The sequence below is a fragment of the Eumetopias jubatus genome, unplaced genomic scaffold (genome assembly GCF_037043125.1).
Source record: "Eumetopias jubatus isolate StellerSeaLion01/CBP00866 unplaced genomic scaffold, mEumJub1_p1.0 scaffold_4, whole genome shotgun sequence".
In the NCBI taxonomy this organism is placed as follows: Eukaryota; Metazoa; Chordata; class Mammalia; order Carnivora; family Otariidae; genus Eumetopias; species Eumetopias jubatus.
In genome coordinates, this window is record NW_028274810.1 from 30848319 (window position 1) to 30872548 (window position 24230).

The following is a 24230-nucleotide window of genomic DNA, read 5'->3' on the forward strand; positions in this document are numbered from 1 at the left end:
TTGACCTGATGATTTAGGGAAATATCTGACACATGATTACTTTTCCTATAAAAAAAGTTCATTATTACCCATAGGGATAGAGAGAGATTAACTTGATCTCTTTAGAGATATTGTAGGCAGAGTCCCCTTTTTCCATTTTGTTCCTTTGGCAAATTTCATTGTCACAAGAAAGCTTCCCTGAGGGACAATTACAAGACCATTTTGTTTTCCTGTACAATTAAAAAAAATATTGCTTTTTTGGTCCTAGTGCTTCTTTGCAACATTTTTTTCATATTAGGTTGGCTATCACTGTTCTTTTCCAAAACCTACTGCCAAATTCATCAATTTCTATTCCCAACCCTAGGGATTCATTTTTCCCCTTTTCACTAAAAGAAACATCTCTTATGCATCTGTGCATATTTTTAATTTTAATTTTTTTGGATCACAGCAGTAGAGGAAATAACATGCACATATCTTTTTATACCTCTCTTTCTTTTATTACTGTTTAGCTGTCTCTTCTTGGTGCCTCACAGACAGAGTATTGACAGTCAGCTAGGTAACCACTATACACTGGATTCTGGCCCCAAAACATAGTCCCATATAAGATTTCTTGCTCTACTCAAAACAGATTTATAAAAGTAGAAAGAAACTCTTACTTCTCTATCTTCCCTCAAAGCAAGGTAAAGGGATTCCTAACTCAACGTTCAATGTGTATAAATTCACAGTAGATAAATACACACTTGCATGTATTTGACTATTATGCATCTCATATTTCTCTTTTAAGAAGATAAAAAACTAATTTAATGTATCACTTTCATTTTATGCAGTAGAGCCACCTTATTTAATATGTAAAGATTTCATAATAATCTGTTATCCAAAGTGAGTGAGATAGCAGGTTAGCATTCATCTTTAATGGAAGGTCATTGTGAAGGTTTATTGAATTTCAAGCGAAGAAAATACCTAAAGCTGTTCCTGACAGTGTACTAGACATCCGTGTACATTTCCTTTTACCCTTGGGTCTTTAGTTTTAGATCTTAGGAATTCAATATTGGCCACATACTTATCCCAGTTCACAATACTCACCCTAGAAAGAAGGAACATGATTGGGTCCAGTTTGAAAATGGGGACATGCAATGGAGGCACCCTGATTATAGATGGTCAAGTGATCTGTAGCTGGTATGAGTCCCATGGTGACCTATACTTGGGTAGTGTGTGGTCCCCTGTGGTCTGCAAGGGGTTGGAGTAGAGCCTGGGGGAGAAGCTTGCTCATTTAGGCACAGAAGCCTGAAAACAGGAACCATGTGTATGTAGACTATTGTATCTTCAGTGCTATTAGACACCTCATACCTGAGTCAAAAGGCTCAATATATGTTTACTGGATGAACGAGTGAATGAACGAAAAATGTCTTGATATCCCTGGCAAAATGGTGGAACAGCTGCTATAGAAATCTGAGGACTCAGAAGATTGAAGAAGTTTCTGAAAGATGTGTTCAGAGAAGTGAGAGAACTGTTCCTTCACTTGTACTGCTGACTTGTGCTAGAGAAGATTACGTAATGATACCGAAGTGGGGTCACTACAGACTCTTGTTCTCTAATATCAACAGAAACCCCAGTCCTGTCCAAATGCTAAGGGCTGGGCTCACCCATTCTCCACAGCAGCTGTTTCAGTCTTGTTCCACTATCCTCAAGCCTTCTGCCTGCCTCCTTCAGGTCACTTAGTACAGAAAGATTTGCTGCCAATTTTACAGAGAAATTGGACAACATCTAGCCAGAGAAATAATCTCATCTGCCTGACACCTCATGTAGAAATGTGTCACATGGGGGTGTTATCTCTCCCTGTCCAAGTCTAATCTTAATCTTCTCTTCCATTCCTTCAAGGAACTTACTCCTTCCACTATCTCTGTCTTAGAAAATTTTTAGAGTTTTATTGAAGCTCTTGATTGAAACTCTTTTATGGAAGCAATAAACTGTACCTATTTAAAATGTACAGTTTGGTAAGCCTTGATATCTGACTGTACCTCTAAAGCCATCATTACAATCAAGATAATGAATAAATCCTTCACCTCCCAATATATTCATGTCCCTCTGTAATCGCTTATCCCCACTCTTGTCTCTTTTTCCCCCTCCACGACAGGCAACCACAGATCTACTTTCTGTCACTGTAAACTAGTTCACATTTTCTAGAGTTTTACATAAAGAGGATCATACACTAAGTATTCTTTTTGGGGGCTGGCTTTATGCATTCACCCACCGATGGACATTTGGGTTGTTTCCTGTTTGGGGCTATTACAGATAAAGCTGGTATGAACATTCTTGTGCAAGTCTTTGTGTGGACCTATATTTCTTCTATCTTGGGTAAATACCCAGGGGTGAAAGGGATGAATCATATTCACTAGATGGTATGTATGTTTCATTTCTTTTTTTTTTTTTTTAAGATTTATTTAATTATTTGAGAGAGAGTGCAAGTGGGGGGAGGGAGAAAAAGAGAATCCCTAAGCGGACTCCCCGCTGAGTGCGGAGCCCTACTGGGGGCTCTATCCCACAACCCATGAGATCAGGACCTGAGCTGAAACCAAGAGTCCATCACTTAACTGACTGAGCCACCCAGACACCCCGTATGTTTCATTTGTTAAAGAAACCGCCAAGTTTTTTTCCAAGATTCTTGTACCATTTTACATTTCCACAAGCAATGTAGTAGCATTCTAGTTGCTATACATCCTGGACAGCACTTGGCATGGTCAGTCTTGATCATTTTAGCCATCTCAACAGGTGTATAGTGGTATCTCATTTGTGGTTTTAGTTTACATTTCCCTAATGATTAATGAACATTTTTCCTGTGCTTATTTGGCATCAGTATGTCTTTTTTGGTGAAATAACTGTTAAATCTTTTGTCCATTTTTTTAAACCAGGTTATTTATTTACTTACTGAGTTTTGAGAATTCTTTATATATTATGAATATAAGTCCTTTATCAATTATGCAATTTGCAAGAAATATCTCCCCATCTGTGGGTTGTCTTTCCATTCTCTTAACAGTCTTTTGAAGAGCAAAAATTCTTAATTCTGATAAAGTTCATTTTATAATTTTTTTCTTTTATGAATAGTGCTTTTAGTGTCATATTTCAGAAATCTTTGCCTAATTAGAGCTCACAGAGATTTTTTCCTAGAAGTTTTTTGGTTTAGGTTTTATATGAGGTCTATGATTTGTTTTGAGTTAATTTTTATATATGGTTCAAAGTTCAATTTTTTGCATATTGGATATTCATTTTTTCCAGTATCATTTATTGAAAAGACTATTCTTTCTCCACTGAATTGCCTTTTCTCCTTTGCTGACAGTTAATTGATCATGTATTTGTGGATCTACATCTGGATTCTCTATTCTCATCCATTGATCTATTTGTCTATCATAATGCCACGCTGTCTTGACTACCACTTTCCATGCCAGTTATGTCATAGGTCACTTGCCAGCTTATTAATTGGTTTTCTTTGGATCAGGTTCCCATCCCTGGTCTAGTCACTGCAGCCAAGTGTTAGAGGGAGCAGGCTTGCAAAGTACAAAGGAGAGTTGCGGAGGACTATCCATGTGGGCAGAGGGCAGGGCAGTTTCCTTTAACATGGGCTGCGGTTATATGTAGGCACGAAGTTCTATCCTGAAAATATCCCACTCTTTCTCTGCCTCAAGTTTTATATTCCCTTCAATATTTTTTTTACACTGTAGACCTTTCTAAAATGCAAATCTGGTCATATAATTTCCTTTCAAAACTTCATCAATGGTTTCCCAATTGCCTTTATGGTAAAGTCCAAATTTCTTGACCCTTGAGACCCAACATCAGCTTTCCCTTCCAGTTTCAATTCTTAGCATTCCCAATTCTCCACTTATACGCTGTATTCTAGCCATGTGAATTACTTGCCATTCCCCAACATACCACACTCTTGCTCTTCTTAGGCTTTTTTTATGTAATCCTTCTGCATAGAATATTTTCCCTCCAACTCTTTTCTCCAAGCTAGCTTTAAAAGTCTCCTAAGTCTCATGTTAGATATAACATCAGTTCAGTTCAGCAAATATTTATTAAGCAACGACTATGAGTTAAAAAACATGTTCCCTGACAATGCAAAACCAAGTATAACACATCTGGCCATTAATCCTATCCTCTTGCACTTCCCAATTCCAAACGAGGTGGGCTAAATTTCTTAAATTGGGGTGGAGAGAGGCAAGGTGAAGTGGAGGAAGTGGGATTCTGCATTCCCAATATTCTCCCAACCCAGTCTTCCTGGATTAGGCAAGTGAAGTGGGTGCCAAGTAACTGAGAGATTCCTGGAATCAGCACTGTGATTCTGGAATTCCTAGCTGGTCATAGGACCTAGAATCATTCCTAGTATATTTAAGCTGGAGAAGTCAAGTACCCGCAGATTGATCCAAACTCTAGCTGAGACTAGGATGGATTTTAATCACACAGCCAGACCTCTGGAACTCTAGCCTGCAAACTATGTAGGCTCACTCCAGTCATTTCATTAACCTCATAATAATATGACCTTCTAATCAATGAAATCGAATTTTGGGGCCCTGTTTGTTCTGTCATGGTGGGGTTTACTGTATGGGGAAGACAAGTGTAACGAAGGGAAACAAAGAGTGCTATGTGGGTGAGGTAAGGGGGTGGGATATTCTGAGACAGGGATATTCAACTGAAACTTGAAGGGTGAGTAGGAGTTAGACCAGGTGAGGGAGTAGAAAGACTGTTCTAGGCAGCAGAGCCTTCTCTGATCCCCCCAGACTAGCGTAGGCCCTCCTCCTTGGTGTTTCAAGCCCCTACTGGCTGCCTACTCCTGTCTTATATTTATTGCACATACCACAATGGTGTTTTTCTTTGATTATCTCTCTCCACTAGACTGGAAGCTTCTTGAGAGCCAGGACTGAGTATTTAGGATTGAATAGCCTACCAATTCCCTTTGTGTGAAGTAGGATCAAGGACTCTCTGGGCAGAGGAATTAAAAAGGTGATGCTCTGTGCAGAAGAATTAAAAACAGGCAATGCAGGCCCACAGGCACAAGGATGGCTCCACAAGGAAAGGCACTTCTGTGGGAGGAAAAATGGCATCCTTTCCTGAAGAAAGATTCAGCCCTGCACTAGGGGCATGATTTGGTGAGTGGAGAAGAGGTTGGATTTTAGCCTCCATTCACTGCTTGACTGTCTCTGCAGCACACAAACCCCACAACTGTACATAGTGAGCCTGTGGATTTTTCACTACATTCTCTGCAGTGACTAGTAAAGGGCCTGACATATAGTAGGTAAATGTAATTTTCCTGGTGAGAACAGACTAACAGTTTAAGTTCCCTCGACAGGTACATCTTCATGGCAGAGTGCAGTTTGCTATCAAATTTTCGTGACACCATCTGTTAATATCATTTTCATATCATTCCATGTTCATTGAGCAAGTAATTTGGCATTCCTGGCACCCCTCTCTACAGGGGAGGTAATGTGTTGATCAATCTGTCTGAGTATTCTATTATGGTTGGCAGTCAAAACTTTTCCTGTAAATTAATATATTAACATGTGATTTATACACTTGTCTCATATATTTCATGCTTCTGAGCTTGATCAATTCTAGTCTAATTGATTCTCAACCTGCAAAGCTAAGAAGAGCCAAACCCTAGAGGAAAATGACTTCTCGGCATTATCGTTACCACATGAGGCACTAGTTGAACAATGAGCTGACCTCTTTCTTTGTCAACTTTAAATGCAAACAGCACTTTGAGCATGTGACTTTTGATCTATTTGACCATAAGACATTTGAGAATTGAGAGTGTTCTATTTATCTTCACATCTTCCAAGAGGCCCAGTACAATGCCTGGAATATTGTAGGCACCAGATGACTATTAAAAAAGAGAATGACTCTATATTTTCAGTGCACCATTCAGGCCTAGGTAGAAAAGGATTAAATTCATCGGCTACCTGGAGACCAAAGCCATTCTATTATGAGGGTGAAGTATGGCAATCAGGAATAAATCTGACAGAGCTTGTAAGAAAAAATTTAATGTCCTGGAACAAAAAGAGAAATGGATAAGAAAAATAAAGATGACATTATTGTATCACATTTTTAGAACTGTATTTTTATTTCAGACTAAATTGTTCCTAAATCTATTTTTTAAAGGTTGTAACTACTGTTCTTTTCCTCCTTCAACGTATTTAGAAAATTTAAGTATATGATACAGAAAATTTTAAGTTTCATTTTGAAGACATTTAATTTCATTTACAATTATAACTGTATATATATACAAATATAACTGTACACATTTGTACAGTTATAACTCTTAAGTATTGATTACAAAAGAAATCAATACATATAGTGGAATATATTGGCTTACTTTTTTATGTTCATTTTCTATTGTAAAGCACATGGGATGGCTGAAATTGCAGATGCCCTTTTTCCTTGGATGGATCTCAACCAAATATCCCGGAACATCTGGAATCTTTCACAGCGGAAAAAATAAACAATAAAGGCATTTCTCAGATTTAATGTGTGTGGAAATTTGATGAAGGCCTAGTGAGGGCTTTCTTCTAACCAAGAGAAGCCTGGCTGGTTAGTTGCCAAGAATCCCTGAGCAGTGGCATTTACCTAGAGCCTGAGATTAGTCTCTCAGCCTTGTGAGTCCAGTGGCTCAGTTGCTATTTCCCCTTCTTTCCTTTTCATTCACTCCTGAACCCACTGCAGTGGGCTGAGTCACTCCACTGACCTTGCTCTTACCAAGGTCACCAATGACCTTGTATACCCAGTGGACACCACTGATCTTTCATAACCTCTTTGCTACGTTTACTCAGGATGTGCAGAGCCCCTGCTTTGTGTTCATCAGTCCCATTTCCTTTTCCTCCAGGGCACACCGCCTAACTACATTTCCTAGGCTCCGCCTGCCGTTAAGTGGAACCATGTGACTAAATTGCTGACTAGTGGAAAGTGAGAAGTGATTTGTGCCACTTCTGGGCTTGGCCACTTCAACTTACTGCACTGGTTTCTCCATGTGTACTCTCTGTCTCTATGCAGAAGAGTCTTTTCGTAGAAGACTCTAAGATTTTAGGGGATGGCACAGTCAAATGGTGGAAGGACCTTTGGTGCTTTGGGGCCTCCCCTCTCCTTCCCATTGACTGCAGTGGAGTGTGACTTCAGTAAGAATGAAACTTCACTATGTGAAGCATTTGAGGTTATTTGTTATGGTAGTCAGCTCTTACCAATACTTCTTTGGCTTCTGTGGGCTTACTCTCATGCCTGAATTTCCTTTTTTACCTCTGTCCCTCCATTTCTTTTTTTCTCAGACTTCTTCACTTATTCCTTAAATATTTTTTATTTAAGTTTCTATAGCCCACTATTTTCTTTCTCTACACGTGTTCTGTGAACAAACATATACTCTCATGGACTCTCATGGTCTACTTCTGATATGCTGATGAGTTAAGTAGTAAATGTGTTCCTAAATATTAAACATAGTTCTTACTAAATATTTAAAATTTTTTTTTTCGATTTTATTTATCTGAGAGAGAGAGACAGAGATAGTGAGAGAGCACAAGTGGGGAGGAGAGGAAGAAGCAGGCTCCCCACAGAGCAGGGAGCCCGATGCGGGACTCGATCCCAGGACCCCAGGATCATGACCCGAGCTGAAGGCAGACGCTTAACCGACTGAGCCACCCAGGCGCCCGATATTTAAAAATATATATGTACTTAACCTATTGTACCATGTTTTACAAGGTTTTGTTTTAAAAAGCTTTCTTTTTCTTTTTTTTTTAAGTAGGCTCCACATCCAGCATGGAGCTCAAAGCAGGGCTTGAACTCAGGACCTTGAGATCAAGAGCCAGACACTTAACTGACTGAGCCACCCAGATACCCCTTATGAGGTTTGGTTTTAGCTATGATTTTGAAATCTTTATTACATATTTCCTCATCTTCCCCATTCCGTGGTAAATTGAGAGTTGCTTGTATTTTTTGTCTAGTTCTTTTATTGGACTATAAAACCTCCTCTTGCATCCAACTATGATTTATTAAATATGTACGACAAACTCTCTTATTCTTCTTTTTGCTCCAATCCTAGCACAGCACTTTCCATAGAGTAAGCAATCAGTGAATATTGGTTGAATTGAACAAAATTGTTTATTGCATACCTGCTATGCATAAGGCTCTGTGCTGGAGTAAATGTGAGACAAAAATAAATATAAGACTTGATTTCTATTTACTTCATTTTTCTGCATGCCAAACATACTCCTACCCCACCCCAATTGACAAACATTATAATATTTGCAGTTCCACAAATGAGACTGCGTTACAGTCTTGGTACTCAGAGGTGGGTCTAGAACTAGTGAGGACCTAAGATGAATCTAAAACTTGACTTTATTACTAAGATAGTAGATTAATGAGGTTTCATTTTTTCTTTTTGCTTGGAATTCAGAAGTATTAGAATGTGGAGAATTACCTGCTTTATCCAACATCAAACTGTGTTTTCTTTTTGATTAGGTCATTTGAGACCACAGTTTACTTTGAATCTTTTATTGGGTAATTCCATTCACTGGAATAACTTTCTTCTCTTTCTCTTTCTTTCTTTTAAAAGATTCTTAATTAGATGCATTTATCAGAGCACTATTTTATTACGGTGAGTAGATGTGCTTTGTGAATTTTCTCCCAGGGTCAAACTGTTTTCTGCATCTTGATATTTATTCTCAACTGCCATTTCCTCTTAATGTCTTTAAATATTTTGGCATTGTATCACATAACTGGTCCTTGGATTTTTCTAGTTGCCTACATTTTTTTTTCTTTTTGTATTACGTTTTTCAAGCTTTCTTCCCTTATCAAGTTTTTTGACATCTATTTTGTTTATAGTTTCATCAACTATTTCTACTTTTACTATATAACTACTACTATTACTTGTACTCCTATATGTATAGTACCACATTTTAGTTGCTGGATTCTAGTAAAAACAAACAGCTTCATTAGTAAGACAAGTTCCAGATCATGGCTGAGTTCTAAGTGGTTCTATTTGCTTATAGGAGGATCTGTCTGCCCATCGGCCAGTCAGTAGTGTACATTCACAACAGAGGTTGGGTTTTTTTGTTTATTTTTTGTTGTTTTGGTAACTGCTTTTGTAGTGATCCAATGTTGGGAGAATTTTCATAGTACAAAGTATTTTTATTAATTGTAAGTCCAGTAGTAAATGGAGATGGTCCAATTTTAATGATTCTGCAGATGAGATGACCCAAAGGGATCCCCCTCAATTGGCTGAAAAAATATACGTTTATATTTTATTATTTACCCATTTGTGTAAATAAGGAAGGAAAATTCACATTTTAAAGAGTCTAAAGAGCTGTGTGACTTTGAGAAAATTATCTAACCTCCCTTGCCTTGTTAGGTTGTAATGAAATTCATTGAGCTAGAACAATATTTGGTACGTAGTAAGCGCTCAAAACTGTTAGCTATTTTTTAAAAAAAGGTGTTAGCTATTATTATTAACTAATGCAGCAAGTGTAAATCTCTGTTTTTGGGGATCTATGTTTGCTGCTGTTGATAGTCACTATAGTACAGGAAAGAGAATGTTCCTCATTCTTGTCAAATAAGTGCAATTATACTGTATTTCTCTGAATATCAGTAACATCTTGAGGGTTTGGAGGAGCACAGTTTATGATAGTTGCTAAAATAATGAAACTTTTTTTTCCTTTTAAATTGAAAACAGAGATTCAGAAAAGCTGAAGAATTTATTAAGACAGGACTTGGAGATTCCTTGGGAACTTTTGGTTGTCAGACATATTAGCAACTTCCTTTTTGCTCAGTTCAAAAGCAAAGAGAACAGCTCCAAGTCAGTGTCTCTCAAAGTGTAGTGTGTGAAACTCTGCCCTCAGACTCTTGGGGTGGATGCTTGTTAAAAAGGAAGCTTTCCAGAACTCTCTTGGGATCTACTGATTCCTTGAAGTGTTAACCGGTATCTCAAGTGCTTCTTATACAACCTTAATTTGGAAACTCCTGGCATATTGAGTAACGCAGGGAGAAAATATCCTCCCTGCACTTGAAATGTGAAAGAATCAAATTGGGCCAAACCCTGGGCACCTTTTAGGGTAGGCTGGTCTGCTATTTGAGTTGTCACATTTGATGCTTTGCCTGGCCATCAAGCATCTCCCAACAACTGGTTCCCTTAAGAGCCAAACCTTCCTCTGCCATTACAGTTGTGACGGGCAATCTTGAGTTCCTTAGCTGTTTTCATCAACAGTAGGAAAAGAAAAGGAATTCTGGCACGCTAGTGATTATGGAAATCAAATATGGGCCTGTTCCACCTTAAAGGGCCTAGGCTTGCCTAAGTGCTTGGGTCTTGCAGAGTTTGGGCACCACCATATTTGGAGCGTGCCTACTTTGGGGCGGGAACCTCCTTGAGAGTGATTAGGTCAGCGCTGGGGGAGGTGACCTTGTTTGGTTTCTGGCACCCGAGAACAGTGGTGCACTGTTTCTGCTGCCCCCGTTTGCCTAATTGGCCCAGGCGCTCCATCAGAGCAAAGCCGCCCAAGAGCTCCTCGCTGGCCGCCCCCGCGGCCCGCAGCTCGGTAGAGGCGGGAAAGCAGCGCGCCTGCGCCGTGGGAACCGGGGCCGGAGGCGAAAAGCGGGGAGCGGAGGGGGGCCGCTGGAGCCGAGTAGCGTACAGAGCGGCGTGTGACGCGGGGACGCCGCGCGCTCCCAACGTCGCCCCGGTTTGACGCACACGGCACCAAACTGTGAGTTTCAGGGGTTATTTGGTCGGATTCTCCGGGACTCGAGAGGGTTTCGGGCCTCTGGGCTGTGGCGGCGGCGGGACTGAGGGTGGCGGAAGAACTTGGGGGACCCGACCTTCGGAGCTCGGGCCCGGGGAGCTACGCCCTAGGCTGGGTCCCAACCATCCAAAAGGACGCGTTTTGCCGCACAGGCTAAGATGGCGGCGGCGGCCGAGGAGGCGGAGTTGGTGCTACACAAGGAGCCCGGGCCCCGGGTTCGGGGAGGCGGCGGCCGCGGCGGCCGCGGGGGGCGGCGGAGCCTGAGGTGAGCGGCGGCCGCCGCCGCGGGGCGGGACTCGGCGGAGAGTGGGGGGCGGGGGGGAACCTTTCCACGGCGGCGTCGGAGGATCCGGTAGCGGACACAAAGGGGCTGAGCTGGGCACTAGACTTGGGGGTTTTGTTTAGTCACATGCAGCGGAGCAGCCAGTGAGCAGTAGGGGGAAGGGGCCGAGATCAGGCGGCTTGGGGAGCCTGGCGGTCGCCATTGCAACGCACTGAGTAACGGGGCGGTCCGAGAGCAGTCACCAACCCCTCTCCGGAGCTGCTCGGTTTTGGCCAGAAGCGCCAGCTCTGGCATTAATTGTACACACCCCTCCCCTAACGGGGGACCAGGACCGCATAGCCGTCCCCTCCCCCTGTTCTGCAAGATCTTATGCCGCTAGGTGCCTGGGAAGTAACGGCAAGAGGTAAATGGCCCAAAGTGTTTGGGTTGCCAGGGGCTTGGTGGGTGTTCAGCTAAAGCTTTTTGCTTCTCCAGGTCTGATTCCCTGGCCTTTGTGTCCCTGGGAGCTTAATCTCTGCCAGAGGAAAGCAGGTGTGCTCCACTTCTCCCGTGAACCTGAAGATGAGTTGTCCCAGACCCTTCTCAGTGATTGGAAACTTAGGTGGTGGAGCTAAAGGTTTCTTGTTACGAGACTTCCACAGACGACTCTCGTGTTGGGATCCATCCATGGTTTAGCAACATTAGTGGAAAACTTTTCTTGAACTGTCTGAGTAATATTGACATAAATTTAGTTGTTATAAAACTTTTATGTTTAGACTTCAGATTTTGTGTGGTCATTAAGAAGTACTCAACAAGGGGATAAACACAATGAGGGCCTAAATGATGATCCTGTTTTGTATACAAGTCAATAATTACAACAGAAATACCAAAACACCATCATCTCTTCTGGCCAGTTCCTACTAATGCCAGTCTTGTTGCATCTAGATGATAGATTAGATTTGCCTTACTAGTATATTGCTTCTCTGCAGTACTTTAGTTACATTTCCTTTGTCCAAGAAGGAAAGCATTTCAAAAAATAGACAACTCAAGTTACGCAAAGGAAACCTGCCTCTTTGCCTTCAGTGTCGTGTGTAAGTATCCAGGGAACTTGATGGCAGTAATCCTGCCTTGGTAGCTTTGGTTAGAAAAAATTAGTTTTTATGAGGAAGTTATAATTTAGACATTTTAATGGGTGAAACATGAAGGCTTGACCACTGTTGGTGCAGTGATAAGTATATTGCTGTTAAAATCATGGCAGTGTAAATTTTAGAACTCTAACATAATGTTATACTGCACTTATGGCTACATCATACTTTGTATATTGTATTAACATTTGAAGTACAGAACTTGGAAACAACTAAGGTTTTGTTTTGGCCAGGTCGTACTAACAGAGTAAATAATGTGATTGAAGGGATAAACACATTTAGATTGTTAACTTTAGATCTCTGTTCAAATTAAAATTTGAGTTTTTTAATGTAACTTAAAACTTTCATTTTCCTTGCTTCTTTCAGATATATATTTTCCCCCTTTCAGCTTTTCTTCTAATAGAGAACAATCTTACTGTATTAATGAATAGAAGATACATTAACATTGGCAAAATGTATTACTGAGTCATGCAGTGTTAGAGTAGAAGGACTCTCAGGGAACAGCTAGTTAAACCCACCTTTTTATGACATACTTAGGGCTAGATATGATTATGTTAGTGCATAATGGAAAATTGTCTTTTCCACTTCTACCCCATTGCTCTTTTCAGTGGTCACATTGCTGGGATCAGAAGGTGACTGTCTGTAACTAATAATGGTTGAAAAATAAAAGGAGAGTATGTTCGAAAGTATCTCTTAGATACTGTTATTTTAATGAGAACTGTGACAATAAGTTAAAAACTGTTATTTAACATGATATGGCGATGTAGTTTTTAAAGTGACTTCCAGTGAAGTAATTCAGATACAAAATACAGACATTTCAAGTAATTTTGGAGCAATGTTTTTGAATTTGGAGTTTTTCAAAAAGCAGTCTTGACCCCCCAAAATTTAAAGAAACAAATAGCTTGATGAACTTCTTGGTAAGTTTGAAATAACTGCCATTACTACTAGTTATTACATAAGAAATGAGATGCCAAAAACAATGATACAGTGCCTTCATTTTGTAATAGTTTTTTTGGGGGGGTAAATGGACATGCCACTTAGATTGGTTCTTGTTAAAAACAACTTGTTAAGATTACTACGACCATTGAATAGTAGATCTGTAAGATCTGTTAGGAAATTCAGCAAGTAGCAAAATCATTTATGGTAGGACCCCACGGTTCTTTAACTTCTTTGGATATCAAATATAACAAAAACTTGTTAAATTGTATTGAGGTTTTAAAGCTTTTATGGGTCATTTAAAGTGCATTTAAATTATTGAATTTTTAAGAAAGTTGATAAACTATTTCTTAATTTTCAACCCTGTGTGAGTGGGTTTACTTACATTTTAGTCTTATGATAATTAGGATTACTCTCAGATGATTTGTAATTACAAAGTGAGTCTGTTACCTGCAAACCTTAAACATTTTGCAGTTTTAATTTGTTATTCAAGTTATAAGGGGGAGAGTTTTTGAAATGTGGTTGAGTTGAGACTGTATTGGGTAGCAGGAGGAGAAAAGAGAGTCAAGGACGGTTACTAGAAGTGGTGGGGATGCCTGCAGTTTAGAGAAATCGATAGAAAAGATAAGGTTTGTCGGAGATACACTGTTAGTGTCAGGGTTACTTATTTCGATTCTTCTCAGGGTGTGATTACAAAGGAAAAGAGTGGATCTTATTCTTATTGTAGGAATACTTTTCTCATGATTGCTTTTCAGACGGTCTTAAGGTAGGAGTTTGCTGTGAATTCAGAAATAGGTATGATGAATTATCCATTCCTAATTTTTAGCAGTCCTTTTAAAAAAGTGTTTTTAACTTTTTAATTGATAGCCTTATACAATAAAACATGAGAATGAAGGATAGCTACTATGATATTTTGGATAGGTATTCAAATGAGCTAACTTTTTACATTTATTATCATCAATCCCTATAGAGACTATTTTGTAGGTGGAATTTGTGAATATTTACAAAGTTATGAGATGTAGCAATGACTAAAGCAGTTCTAGAAGTACTGTCTTTTAATTTGGGTTTATTAGAGGGAAATTGTTGCTTTTAATATTACAAACCATTTACATCTGTGAATTTTCAGAAAATTGACAATAATCAATCTGATTCTAGCACTAGCTCACCCTGCTGGTTGGCTGAAGTATTTCTATTCTTCTCTTAAAAACAAACACAAAGATCACCGGAGACCTAGAAGGTAGAACAGCAAATTCAATTCATAGTTTTTCTTTAGGAAGATGGGGGTCTCTATGAAAAAGCTATTTTCTCATCTCTAGGGTCTTAGTTGCTCTATTGTTAAATTTTTTCTAAGAGCTGCCAAATCTGAATTGTGGAGTTAACTATTCTCTGAATATCCTAGGAACTCTTAACATAATTATGAGGAGTTACTATGTTTTTGTCCTTTTAAGTTCAAGATAGGACATCCTTTGACAATTGAGAGATGTTAGCAAGGAAAACAAAAAGTCCTGTGGATAACTTTCCAGGAGGAGAAAAGCAGAGGATTTCAGGGGGAAGAAAAGAAGCATGCCAGGACAGAAGCAGCAGTGCACACTTCTCCCGAATGGAGGAAAGTGAGGCTGGATTAAGATGAGTGTTTCTAAGATATTTCCTTTATACTCTCCCTCTACTAATCTTTGCTTTACCTCTTCTGTTTGCAAACTATAGCCTTCCCATTTCATTTGGGATTCTTGGAACTGTGATCTTGTAAGTAACTTTGTAAAAAGTATAGATGAATAATTTGTTCCTTGCAATTTAATTCTATTAGTCTAGATTGTGGTACAGTTGAAGTTGGTTAGAGTGATAAATATGATTTTTAGGTATGAAGGCTTTTAGTATGTGTATCATTCAATGAAGTTGAATATATAGCTTTTAAAAGTTTTTAAAAGACTTTTTGTACAAAGTCCAGAAATTTAAATATTTGGAAGCCAAATGGATAATTTAAAATAAAATCCTAATAAAGTGTTAGGATTAAAGTACTTTATAGTTTACAAAGCATAGATATCTGTATTATATCATTTATCTAACTTTTATAAAAGATTAACATTTTTATCCTTTCTTCCATGGTGTTTATCCTTTTACTGGAAAGCTTAATGCAAATCTTTTTCATCAGTTTCTTGAGGAAGATGTTAAATGTATCTATTATTTTCAAAACACCATTTATTGGGAAGGGAGTGGTTGCCAACTGTTGAATGGTTTGTGAAGGTGGGTAAAACCTTGCCAAAGTGGGAATTAATTGCCTGCTGCTTACTGTTGATTTACTGAATAATACACACACACACACACACACACACATAAATGTGTGTACATACACAAACACACACAGGAAATCATAGTTGCATTTGTAATTGTATATGAATAAAGAGGCAGGATGAGTTAAGGTTTAAAAGTGTAAGCCTTGAAGTAAAACTGATGGGGTTAAAATCTAGCTGTATGGGGGTGCCTGGCTGGCTCAGTCGCTGGAGCATGTGACTCTTGAGTCGGGGTTGTGAGTTCAGGCTCCACTCTCTACATTGGGCATGGAGAGTACTTAAAAAAAAATCTAGCTGTGTGAGCACTAAGCAAGAGGATTTAACAGTAATATCATCTTCATAGAAGCTTAAGATTTACATTGTACAATTCATGTAAAGTCCTTAGCTTTCTGGTGCACAATGGGTACACAAATGTTATCTTTTCTAGTAATAGTTATTACTGTTACTATTGTTTAATATTTTTTTATAGTAACTTGGAATTTTCACCTGCAAGTGATTTGGAATTGTATACTTTTGCTGTTGTTCCTTTTTTAGACCCATGTCTACAAAGGTAAGGTTGTTAGGAAGGAAATCAGAGGCAGGCACCAAAGTTTGGCTTCTCCAGTTCTAGCAGCAAAAGCTATTAACCAGGTTCAGTATTTCAGGAACACATTCCCTTTTGTTACTGGTCAGCTGATGAATAAATGCACTTGGGAATGAGTACATTTTAGTGAAGTTATTTCCCAACCAGTGTGTTGGTTTATCTTTGTTAAAACATCCTGAATTTCTTCACTCTCCTTTAAATTTTTGACGATGAGGATGGTGGTGATCATTAGGAGAGAGAAGAGGGTGAGTGGCTGTGTGTATTTGTACAGAATATACATATAAACCCCAGATAGGAAAGAAGAGTAGTTTCAGCAGCAGCTAGATTGAGGAGAGGCATGTTATCTTTTCACTGCTTAGTCTGAGTCAGGGGAATTTCCTCAAACAGCATTTCCTTTTGCTGTTTTCCTCTCTATACTTTGTTTTGTATTTGTCCGTGCTGATACAGTCTTAAACTTACTTCTCTCTTTAATTTTTCTTTTACCAGCTACTTCTCCCACCACCAACACAAACTTTAAGCTTTTTAAAAAAAGTTGTAAAAGGAAGCTAGTAAATACTTTTAAGTTCACATGCAGAGGGGTGTGAGTATGAAAAATGAGAAGTTTCATATATGCTTAAAAATAGTTTCAGCAGTTTGGAAAATGAATGGGGGAAAAGTCACCCATAATTTTATCACCATTATGTAGTCATTAGTATTAAAGGAAAAGGATATGAGACTGACATTAATTAAATATCTACTATGTATTCCTTATAATAATGCTTGATATATATATATTCCCATTTTTTATGCAAGGAAACAAACTCAGACTCTGGTCACCTAGATAGTAAATGGTACAGCAGCCAAGTTTGAACATAGGCATATCTTGATTCTATAGAAAAGTTCTTTCTATTCTGCCTTCCTCTCCTTTCTATCTATATTTTAACCTAATTATTACAATTTGTAAGTTTTATTTCCTACTTATAAAGCAACATTATAAAAGCATTTTTCTGCCTACCCTTATTTCAAGCGGTGTCTTATTGCCCACATTGTTTATTCATACCACCATATAAAGGCTCTTTGTCTTGGCTACTAGATATTGGTACAATGATATTGGTCAAAGTGGAAGCTGCCTTTTTCTTTACTGAGTGACCAAGAAGAAAAATATTGTAGGTTAATCAGAACTAATACTTTCTGGTATTAGAAAAGCTACAGGTTTAATAATACTATCTGATGAGACATTTAACTCAAAATTGGATATACATAAAACGTAGATGACATTTTCAATTTATAGCCATCAGAGAACAACTTTTTAAATAACTTTTTAAATATTTTTATACTTTGAAATGCCGTAAGCTTCCTTGTTAGAAATATTTTTAAATGATATTAAAATTAAATAGGCGCTTAATTCTCTTTAGTTACTATCTGTAATTCTTAATGTAATAATCACTATAAAAGGGAAAAATAATTCTTACACTATCATTGGGTGGATGACATGTATTAAAAAATAATTTGTGGGGCTTTTATAGATTGTATAGGGCAGCACTGCCCAATAGAATTATGTTGAGCCACAAATGTGATTTAAAATTTTCTATAGCTTTGTTAAAAAATAAAAAGAAATAGGTAAAATTAATTTTATTAATGTGTTTAACCCAATATATTCAAAACATTCTTTCAATATGTAAATACAATTGAGCTATTTTACATTCTTTTTTTGTCCCCCATGCCAGGTCTTCAAAATCAAAAGTGTATGTTCCACACTTAAAGCACATCTCAATTCAGATTAGCTAAACCTCAAGTACCTAGTAGTGACATGGCTTTCATATTGGACAGTGCAGCTATAAATAGTAAGTTCTATACAAGTATGGAGAAAGGATAGAGTAGAAATTGAACTGAGCCTTAAAGAATAGCTAAGAAAAGAGTATGCTGGAGAACAAATCTGTAAAGTGATGGGAATTAAAATAGGAGATGTAATTTGAAATCAGATAATAGAGTGGCTTGAATCTAGTTTAGGGAATGTTTTCTATGGGGGATGTGTATGTGAGAAATATATGTTAGAGGGTGCTTAATCCATGTCTTGTACATGAGCATTTGATAAATATTGAATTAATATGAGGCAGAACAAGAAAAATGCTGGAAGAATACTAACAAAGCCTCATAGGTCTCCTAAGGGGAAAGCACTCCTTGTGCTTAGGGTATGTTGGTGTTCTGTGATTAGCAATGTGATGGAGAATGATCAAAACGGATGAGATTTGAGAAAAGGTTTTTAGATTTGACCATTATTGGTAAGTTATATTTTTAAATTATTTATTTATTTATCTTAATAGATCTTATTTATTTATTTGATAGAAACACAGTCAGAGAGGGAACACAAGCAGGGGAGTAGGAGAGGGAGAAGCAGGCTTCCCGCAGAGCAGGGAGCCCGATGCAGGACTCGGTCCCAGGACTCTGGGATCATGACGTGAGCCGAAGGCAGATGCTTAACGACTGAGAGAGCAGGAGGGGAGGAGCAGAGGGAGAGGTTGAGAATCTCAAGCAGACTCCGTGCTGTGTGTGGAGCCCAACATGGGGCTCAATCTCATGACTACAAGATCATGATCTGGGCTGAAATCAAGAGTCAGATGCTTAACCAACTGAGCCACCCAGGTGCCCCTATATATTTTATTTAGATATAACTTAGATATATTGAAGTGCACAAATCTTATGAATACAGCTCAGTGAAATTTTACATATAGGTACACATAACTTCTACTCAGATCAAAATACGGAACGCGGTGCTTTGTGCCCCTTCCCATTAATTCCCCCTCCAGAAGTAACCACTATTTTGATCTCTATCACTATGAATAAGTTCGGCTCATTTTTGAACTTGTTTATGGCATGTTTGTCCTCCTTTCCAAGGGTAGTGAGAATTGATGGCTTGAATCTCTTTTCTATCCTTGCTTGGCATTAAGTGAATTTGGAGGTAATGAGATGGTAAGTAGTTGGTTCCATGGCTCTTTTTCTTTTTCCCTTGTGTGGTTTATGCCAAAATCAGAGAGGTGTTTCTTAGTTTTCACTAATATTGACCCTTTAGAAGTTTTAAGATGAGAAAACTTGTTTAGAATGCAGAGATTTGAATTGCTTCTAGAGATAACATAGTTATCTGGCTTGCTTTCATTACAGTATTTTCTAGGCATATAGCCAAGAAGTAGGTAGAGGAGGTCTTGGATTGCCTCCTTATATAGAGGCCTTTTGGAACCTCTTTAATAGTAGCATTTGAGCATTATGTGAGTTAGTTTTCAGCATTGCAGGTTACTTAATAAGGCGTTTGAGTATTTCTGATTGTGATTGTAGGGATAAGAATAAATTGGTATACTTCTGTTTACAGCTCAGTATCCATTCTCAACCTGAAAGATTTTGACATTTATGTGTAAAGAACTCAAATGTTACCTTGAGGACAGTTACACAAAAATTTGAATGGTTAAAATCCATGAGGTACACTTTACAAAATGAGAACTGAAATGGAGTTATTGATCATGACTTTTACTTCTAGCTCTTGAATCAGTTTTATTTTTTAAATGGAATTAATGGTCACAACATTGTGTTTCATAAATATTGAGCAGCGGAAGCCTTGTTTACTAGTGTAACAGTTGGTGCTTTTGGGAGAAGGATTTTTATTTCTGAAATATGTATTATAATAAAGTTGTAAAAAGTATATAACAATGAAAATATGTATTTTACATCCTAGTATGCCTAGTTTTGAGGAATAGATATGTTTTATAAATTGTGCAGAAGTGGACATTTAGCTCAGATGATTAAGCATCTGCCTTCAGCTCAGGTCATGAGCCCAGGGTCCTGGGATCAAGTTCCACATTGGGCTCCTTGCTCAGTGGGGAGCCTGCTTCTCTTTCTTTCTCTCTCTTTGGCAAATAAATAAAATCTTAAAAAAAAAAAAAGAAAATACCTTTCTCATTAACGTTTGGATTATGAATGTTTTTGAATTTATGAATGAAAATATTTAAAGTTTTGGTTTTTTAAAATGTATAATAACTTTGCTTAATACACTCTTGCTCTAAGAATTTTAATAGTTGTCTTGAAGAAATAAAAGCGCATCTATCAACTTACATAGGTTTTGTATTTGTGAAATATAGAAGGCTAAAGCAAAATTGGTTAGATTAGACCTTGAAAACATAATTATCTACAAAATATTAACTTTATATAATACCTTTTGGGTGAGATTTAGAAAACCACAAACAAAACAGTTCGAATGTTACTAATTAACAGCCTTAAGAGCTGACTTCTGTGGGTAGAAAAAACACATTTAAGGGTATGTTCTATGTTTTTGTGTTGTTTTGGCAAAAATGGCTTATTATATTTGAATTTAGTTTTGGGAGATTGGATTTTTTTGTATGCAGAAAAACTTTATTGTATGGTTGTTTTCTCCAACCTTTGCTTGTTTTCATTGGGTTAGTTATTATATAGAATTCACGTAGTCTCTCACTGGGGGTAAGAATGCTGAAATAATAGAGCGAAGTAGATATGGCTCCTCCTCTAAAGAGCTCATGAGCTAAGACACAACTTGAGGAGTACTTAATAATGAAATATTTGAATTACTGAGTTGACACAAAATAAAATGAGTAGTATCCAGTAAGATTGGACTAATTAATTAAGCTTCTTGGCAAAAATGTTTTTATAATCTAGGTTTTGAAGAAGTATGAATAGATTAGTGGAGAGGGAAGGGAGTATCAACTAGGGAGAAAGTTATGTTAAAAAGCGCAGAGATGAGAATTGTGGAATGCAAGCATTTTCCTTACTCAAAGTAGAATCTATTTTAAATGAATGTAATGAAAAATAAATTTGATAAGATTGTGGCCTGAGCTGGAGGAATCTAAAGAAATTTGGATTAGAAATTAGTCCACTGAACAGAAATAAATGAAGAAAAATAAAAAAGATTAGCAGCCAGATGTAACATGACTGAGAGAAAGATTGAAGTGAGGAAGTTAGAGGTTATTATCTTGGTGGGAGGGAGGGAGTAAGGATGGGTAGTTTTAAAATCAGGCAGGTGAAGTGTGTGGCTCCTAAGTTTGTCATGCAAAGTTAAAATTAGAGTGGAACAGTTTTGTTATCTCTAGCTATTGAAAATAAATTTACTTGGACACACAATTTGCAAATAAGTTATTAACACTAATTGGGATACATCTGCTTTGTTCTATAAAAAAACTGATGAGCTTTTAAGTTTGATTGGAAAACTAAGTAAAACTCAAGAAAGTTATGCCATAGGGGTATTTTCTGAAATGCTAGTACTTTGAACTAAAAAAAAATGCTTGAGATGAATAAGAAGAGCTTGTAATTGTAATGTTGTATTTTGAGTTATAATAGTACATTGTAGCCATGGTTTAAGAGACATTCTAATTGGTATAGGAGCTGGTGGGAAAAGATAATAAAAATTAGTTTGGACTTTTCATTGTTTAAATTTGTTTTAAAATAAATGCTTATTTTAAAATTTAGGATAGTTGAGAACACACTGCTTTTTATTGGGGGAAAAGATTCCTATAGTTCCCTTGGAACAGAAGTATTTTTTTGAAATTTGAGATGTAAGTTGTCTTTAGTGGAGTTTTTAAGAGTTCTTGAATGTGTACCATGTCTTCAAGTGAGTAAGATTATTCTTAAAACTGAATAAGTTTTTTGAAAGAGTTATTTATTAGAGAGAGAGAGAGAGAGCACTCGTTGTGGGGAGGGGCAGAGGAAGAACAGACTGCGATGAGCACAGAGCCTGATGCGGGGCTCGTTCCCACGACCCTGAGATCACGACCTGATCCAAAACCAAGAGTTGGATGCTTAACAGACTGCACCACCCAGGCGCCCCTTAAAACAGAAGAATTAAAAAACTATGAAAAAGTTATACAAGTAATACAATTAAAAATTGTTTTCTGCCCTTTTTAGTTAGTAAATAGAAAAGGATTTGGGAGTCAATAGAGTCTAGGAATTTAAGATAGTATGTTAGTCTTACTTTAACAAGTTTACATTTTAACCATTCTCACAGTTAATATAGGGTTAACTTCAGTTAGTAAAGAAGTTAGGTTTGTGGCAACATGATAAAATAGGGAGGTACATTTGACTGTGTCCAAGTTACCTGTTGAGATGTCAGTTAAAGCAAAAGAAAATAGGCTGTTCCCTACTGTCACTGGAAATAGAGATTTCATCCATCCTCTGAAGTTTGGCATTTTGGTATAAATACTATGGGTGAGAAGGGATGAGAGCGGAACGGTCTACTCTCTGATTATCATGATGAACTATTGGTATGGGAATAGGAAGCTTCCCTGAAAGCCCTCCCCTGGACCTCTTTTCTTCCCTGTTTGCCTATAAACTTCTTGGAAATAGATCCACCCCCACCTCTTTGTGCTCCTTGGGTCTATACAAGCTGAAAAACAACGAAAAATCACCATGTGCATGAGGAGAGGCCGCAGTTTGAGAGGGATGGGGACCAGGAAACAAAATTGACTATTCCATACACATTGCTCCTACCGAAAATTTCATACAGGAAAGAGGTGGAGGAGATGGAGATAATTTCCAGTTGCTGTGATGGAACCACAAATCTTATGCTAGTTCAGTGAATGCCTTAATGATGGCAGTTCCATTTAGAGTGATACAAATGGCATCCTACATAGGTGTCCTTTAGTGTGATATTCCTTCTTCTGGTTCATCTTATTTTCCAAAACTTATTCACCAACTTCCTTTCAAGTTTGGTTACCTTAAACCCTTCCAATAGCTTTTTCTTCATGTAACAGGAATTGGTCCTCCTCACTCCCTGCCTTTACATACTGAATTAAAAATTTTTGGTGTGTGGTTTTGAGTTTTATCTAAGACATAATAACAGAAATCTTAAAAATAAAGGAATGGCAAAAATAAGAAAACTTACAAGTTCATCAGTTCAAGCAAAGGAAAAAAACCTTTCTAGGGTAAAATGGATGAAAAAAGGCATTTTTTAATTAATAAAAAGTTAGAACTATGAAACACTATCAGGCTTGAACTTTTGAGTGATAAACAGCATTGAAATGAGAAGTGTAGAGTAAGTAGCCTTTTTTTAGAGAAATTAGTAATATCAACTTTATCTCTCAGAATTTAATAGATCAAATAAACAAAAATTAAGACTGTAAAGATTTGAGTAGCAGTATGTTTTACTTATTAGATGTATGTCAAACTTGGTACCAAGTAGAGAATAGACATTCTTTTCAAATTCCTGTGAATTTTTAAAAAATTGTGTTGTGGGCTTCAAAGAGAATTTGAAGTTTTAAATTAGAGAAATTGTATAGGCCAATGTTTTTTCACTAAAGTAATAAAACTAGATGTTAAAGCCAAATGATTATAACTACTTGGATGATGAAAACTCTGTGTATTCCTGGGATTTAAGCTTAAATTTAATACTGATTAGCGGTTAACAACGAGTACATGACACAAAAAACAAATGAGATTAATGAATATTAATTAAATGAATTAAATGAATATTTAAACATGATGAGTTAAAAAACTTTGCTATCAAATTCGTAATAGAATTATAATAGTGGTTTTCTTTTTTTTATAATTTTTAAAAATTATTTATTTATTTAATTGACAGAGACAGCGAGAGGGAACACAAGCAGGGGGAGGGTCAGAGGGAGAAGCAGGCTTCCCGCCGAGCAGGGAGCCCAATGCGGGGCTCGATCCCAGGACCCTGAGATCATGACCTGAGCTGAAGGCAGTCGCTTAACCAACTGAGCCACCCAGGCACCCCTATAATAGTGGTTTTCTTAAAAAGGCATTGGGTGTTAAGGACAAAGAAAACTGGAAAGGTGATCACAGAAGTAAAACTTTGGAAGCTTGAAAGCAGCAAGTGGTAACTAATTTTGTAGATCTGAGAAAACTGAATTTTCTGCTTAGTAGGGGAGGCCTAGAATTGGTATTGTAGACTCTGGGATGCTTCAGAAATTGGTGGCTTCATGTACTTTGAAAGAATTGCCCCAAAGTGTATAATAACAAGTAAGCAACACTTGTGGTACTAGGAAAGGGTTTCGTACCTTCAGGTTTCTTCTCTGATACTCAAATGGAGGATTTCTGTATTTGAGAACTCTACACACAGCTTGGGTTAAGGATATCATACTAAAAAACCAGAATTACACAGCAATCTGTATGTTGAACCAGGAATCATCCCCAGCCTCTTTTTCTCTGTTAGTTCTGAGAATACTGGGGGTCAGGCTCATAACCCCAGATGTGAGATTGGAAGATTAATCCTATTACAGCAAACTAATGATCAGGAAAAAAGACCAACAGATAATAACAGAT

General features: G+C 37.6%; 1 protein-coding gene across 6 annotated transcripts in view; it reads left to right on the top strand.

The window, feature by feature from the left end:
- The first annotated feature begins 10489 nt into the window (after positions 1-10489).
- The window catches only part of ZNF644 (zinc finger protein 644), a 97911-nt gene continuing 84170 nt past the window's right edge, over positions 10490-24230 (top strand). For 2 of the 6 annotated variants that reach the window (XM_028087620.2, XM_088022358.1), the window contains exon 1: positions 10490-10706. The gene's annotated coding sequence lies outside the window, so the exon portion shown is untranslated. Of the gene's footprint in view, positions 10707-11499; positions 12096-24230 lie in introns of all 6 variants that reach the window. The other 4 variants (XM_028087621.2, XM_088022359.1, XM_028087623.2 and 1 more) reach the window with 4 other exon arrangements.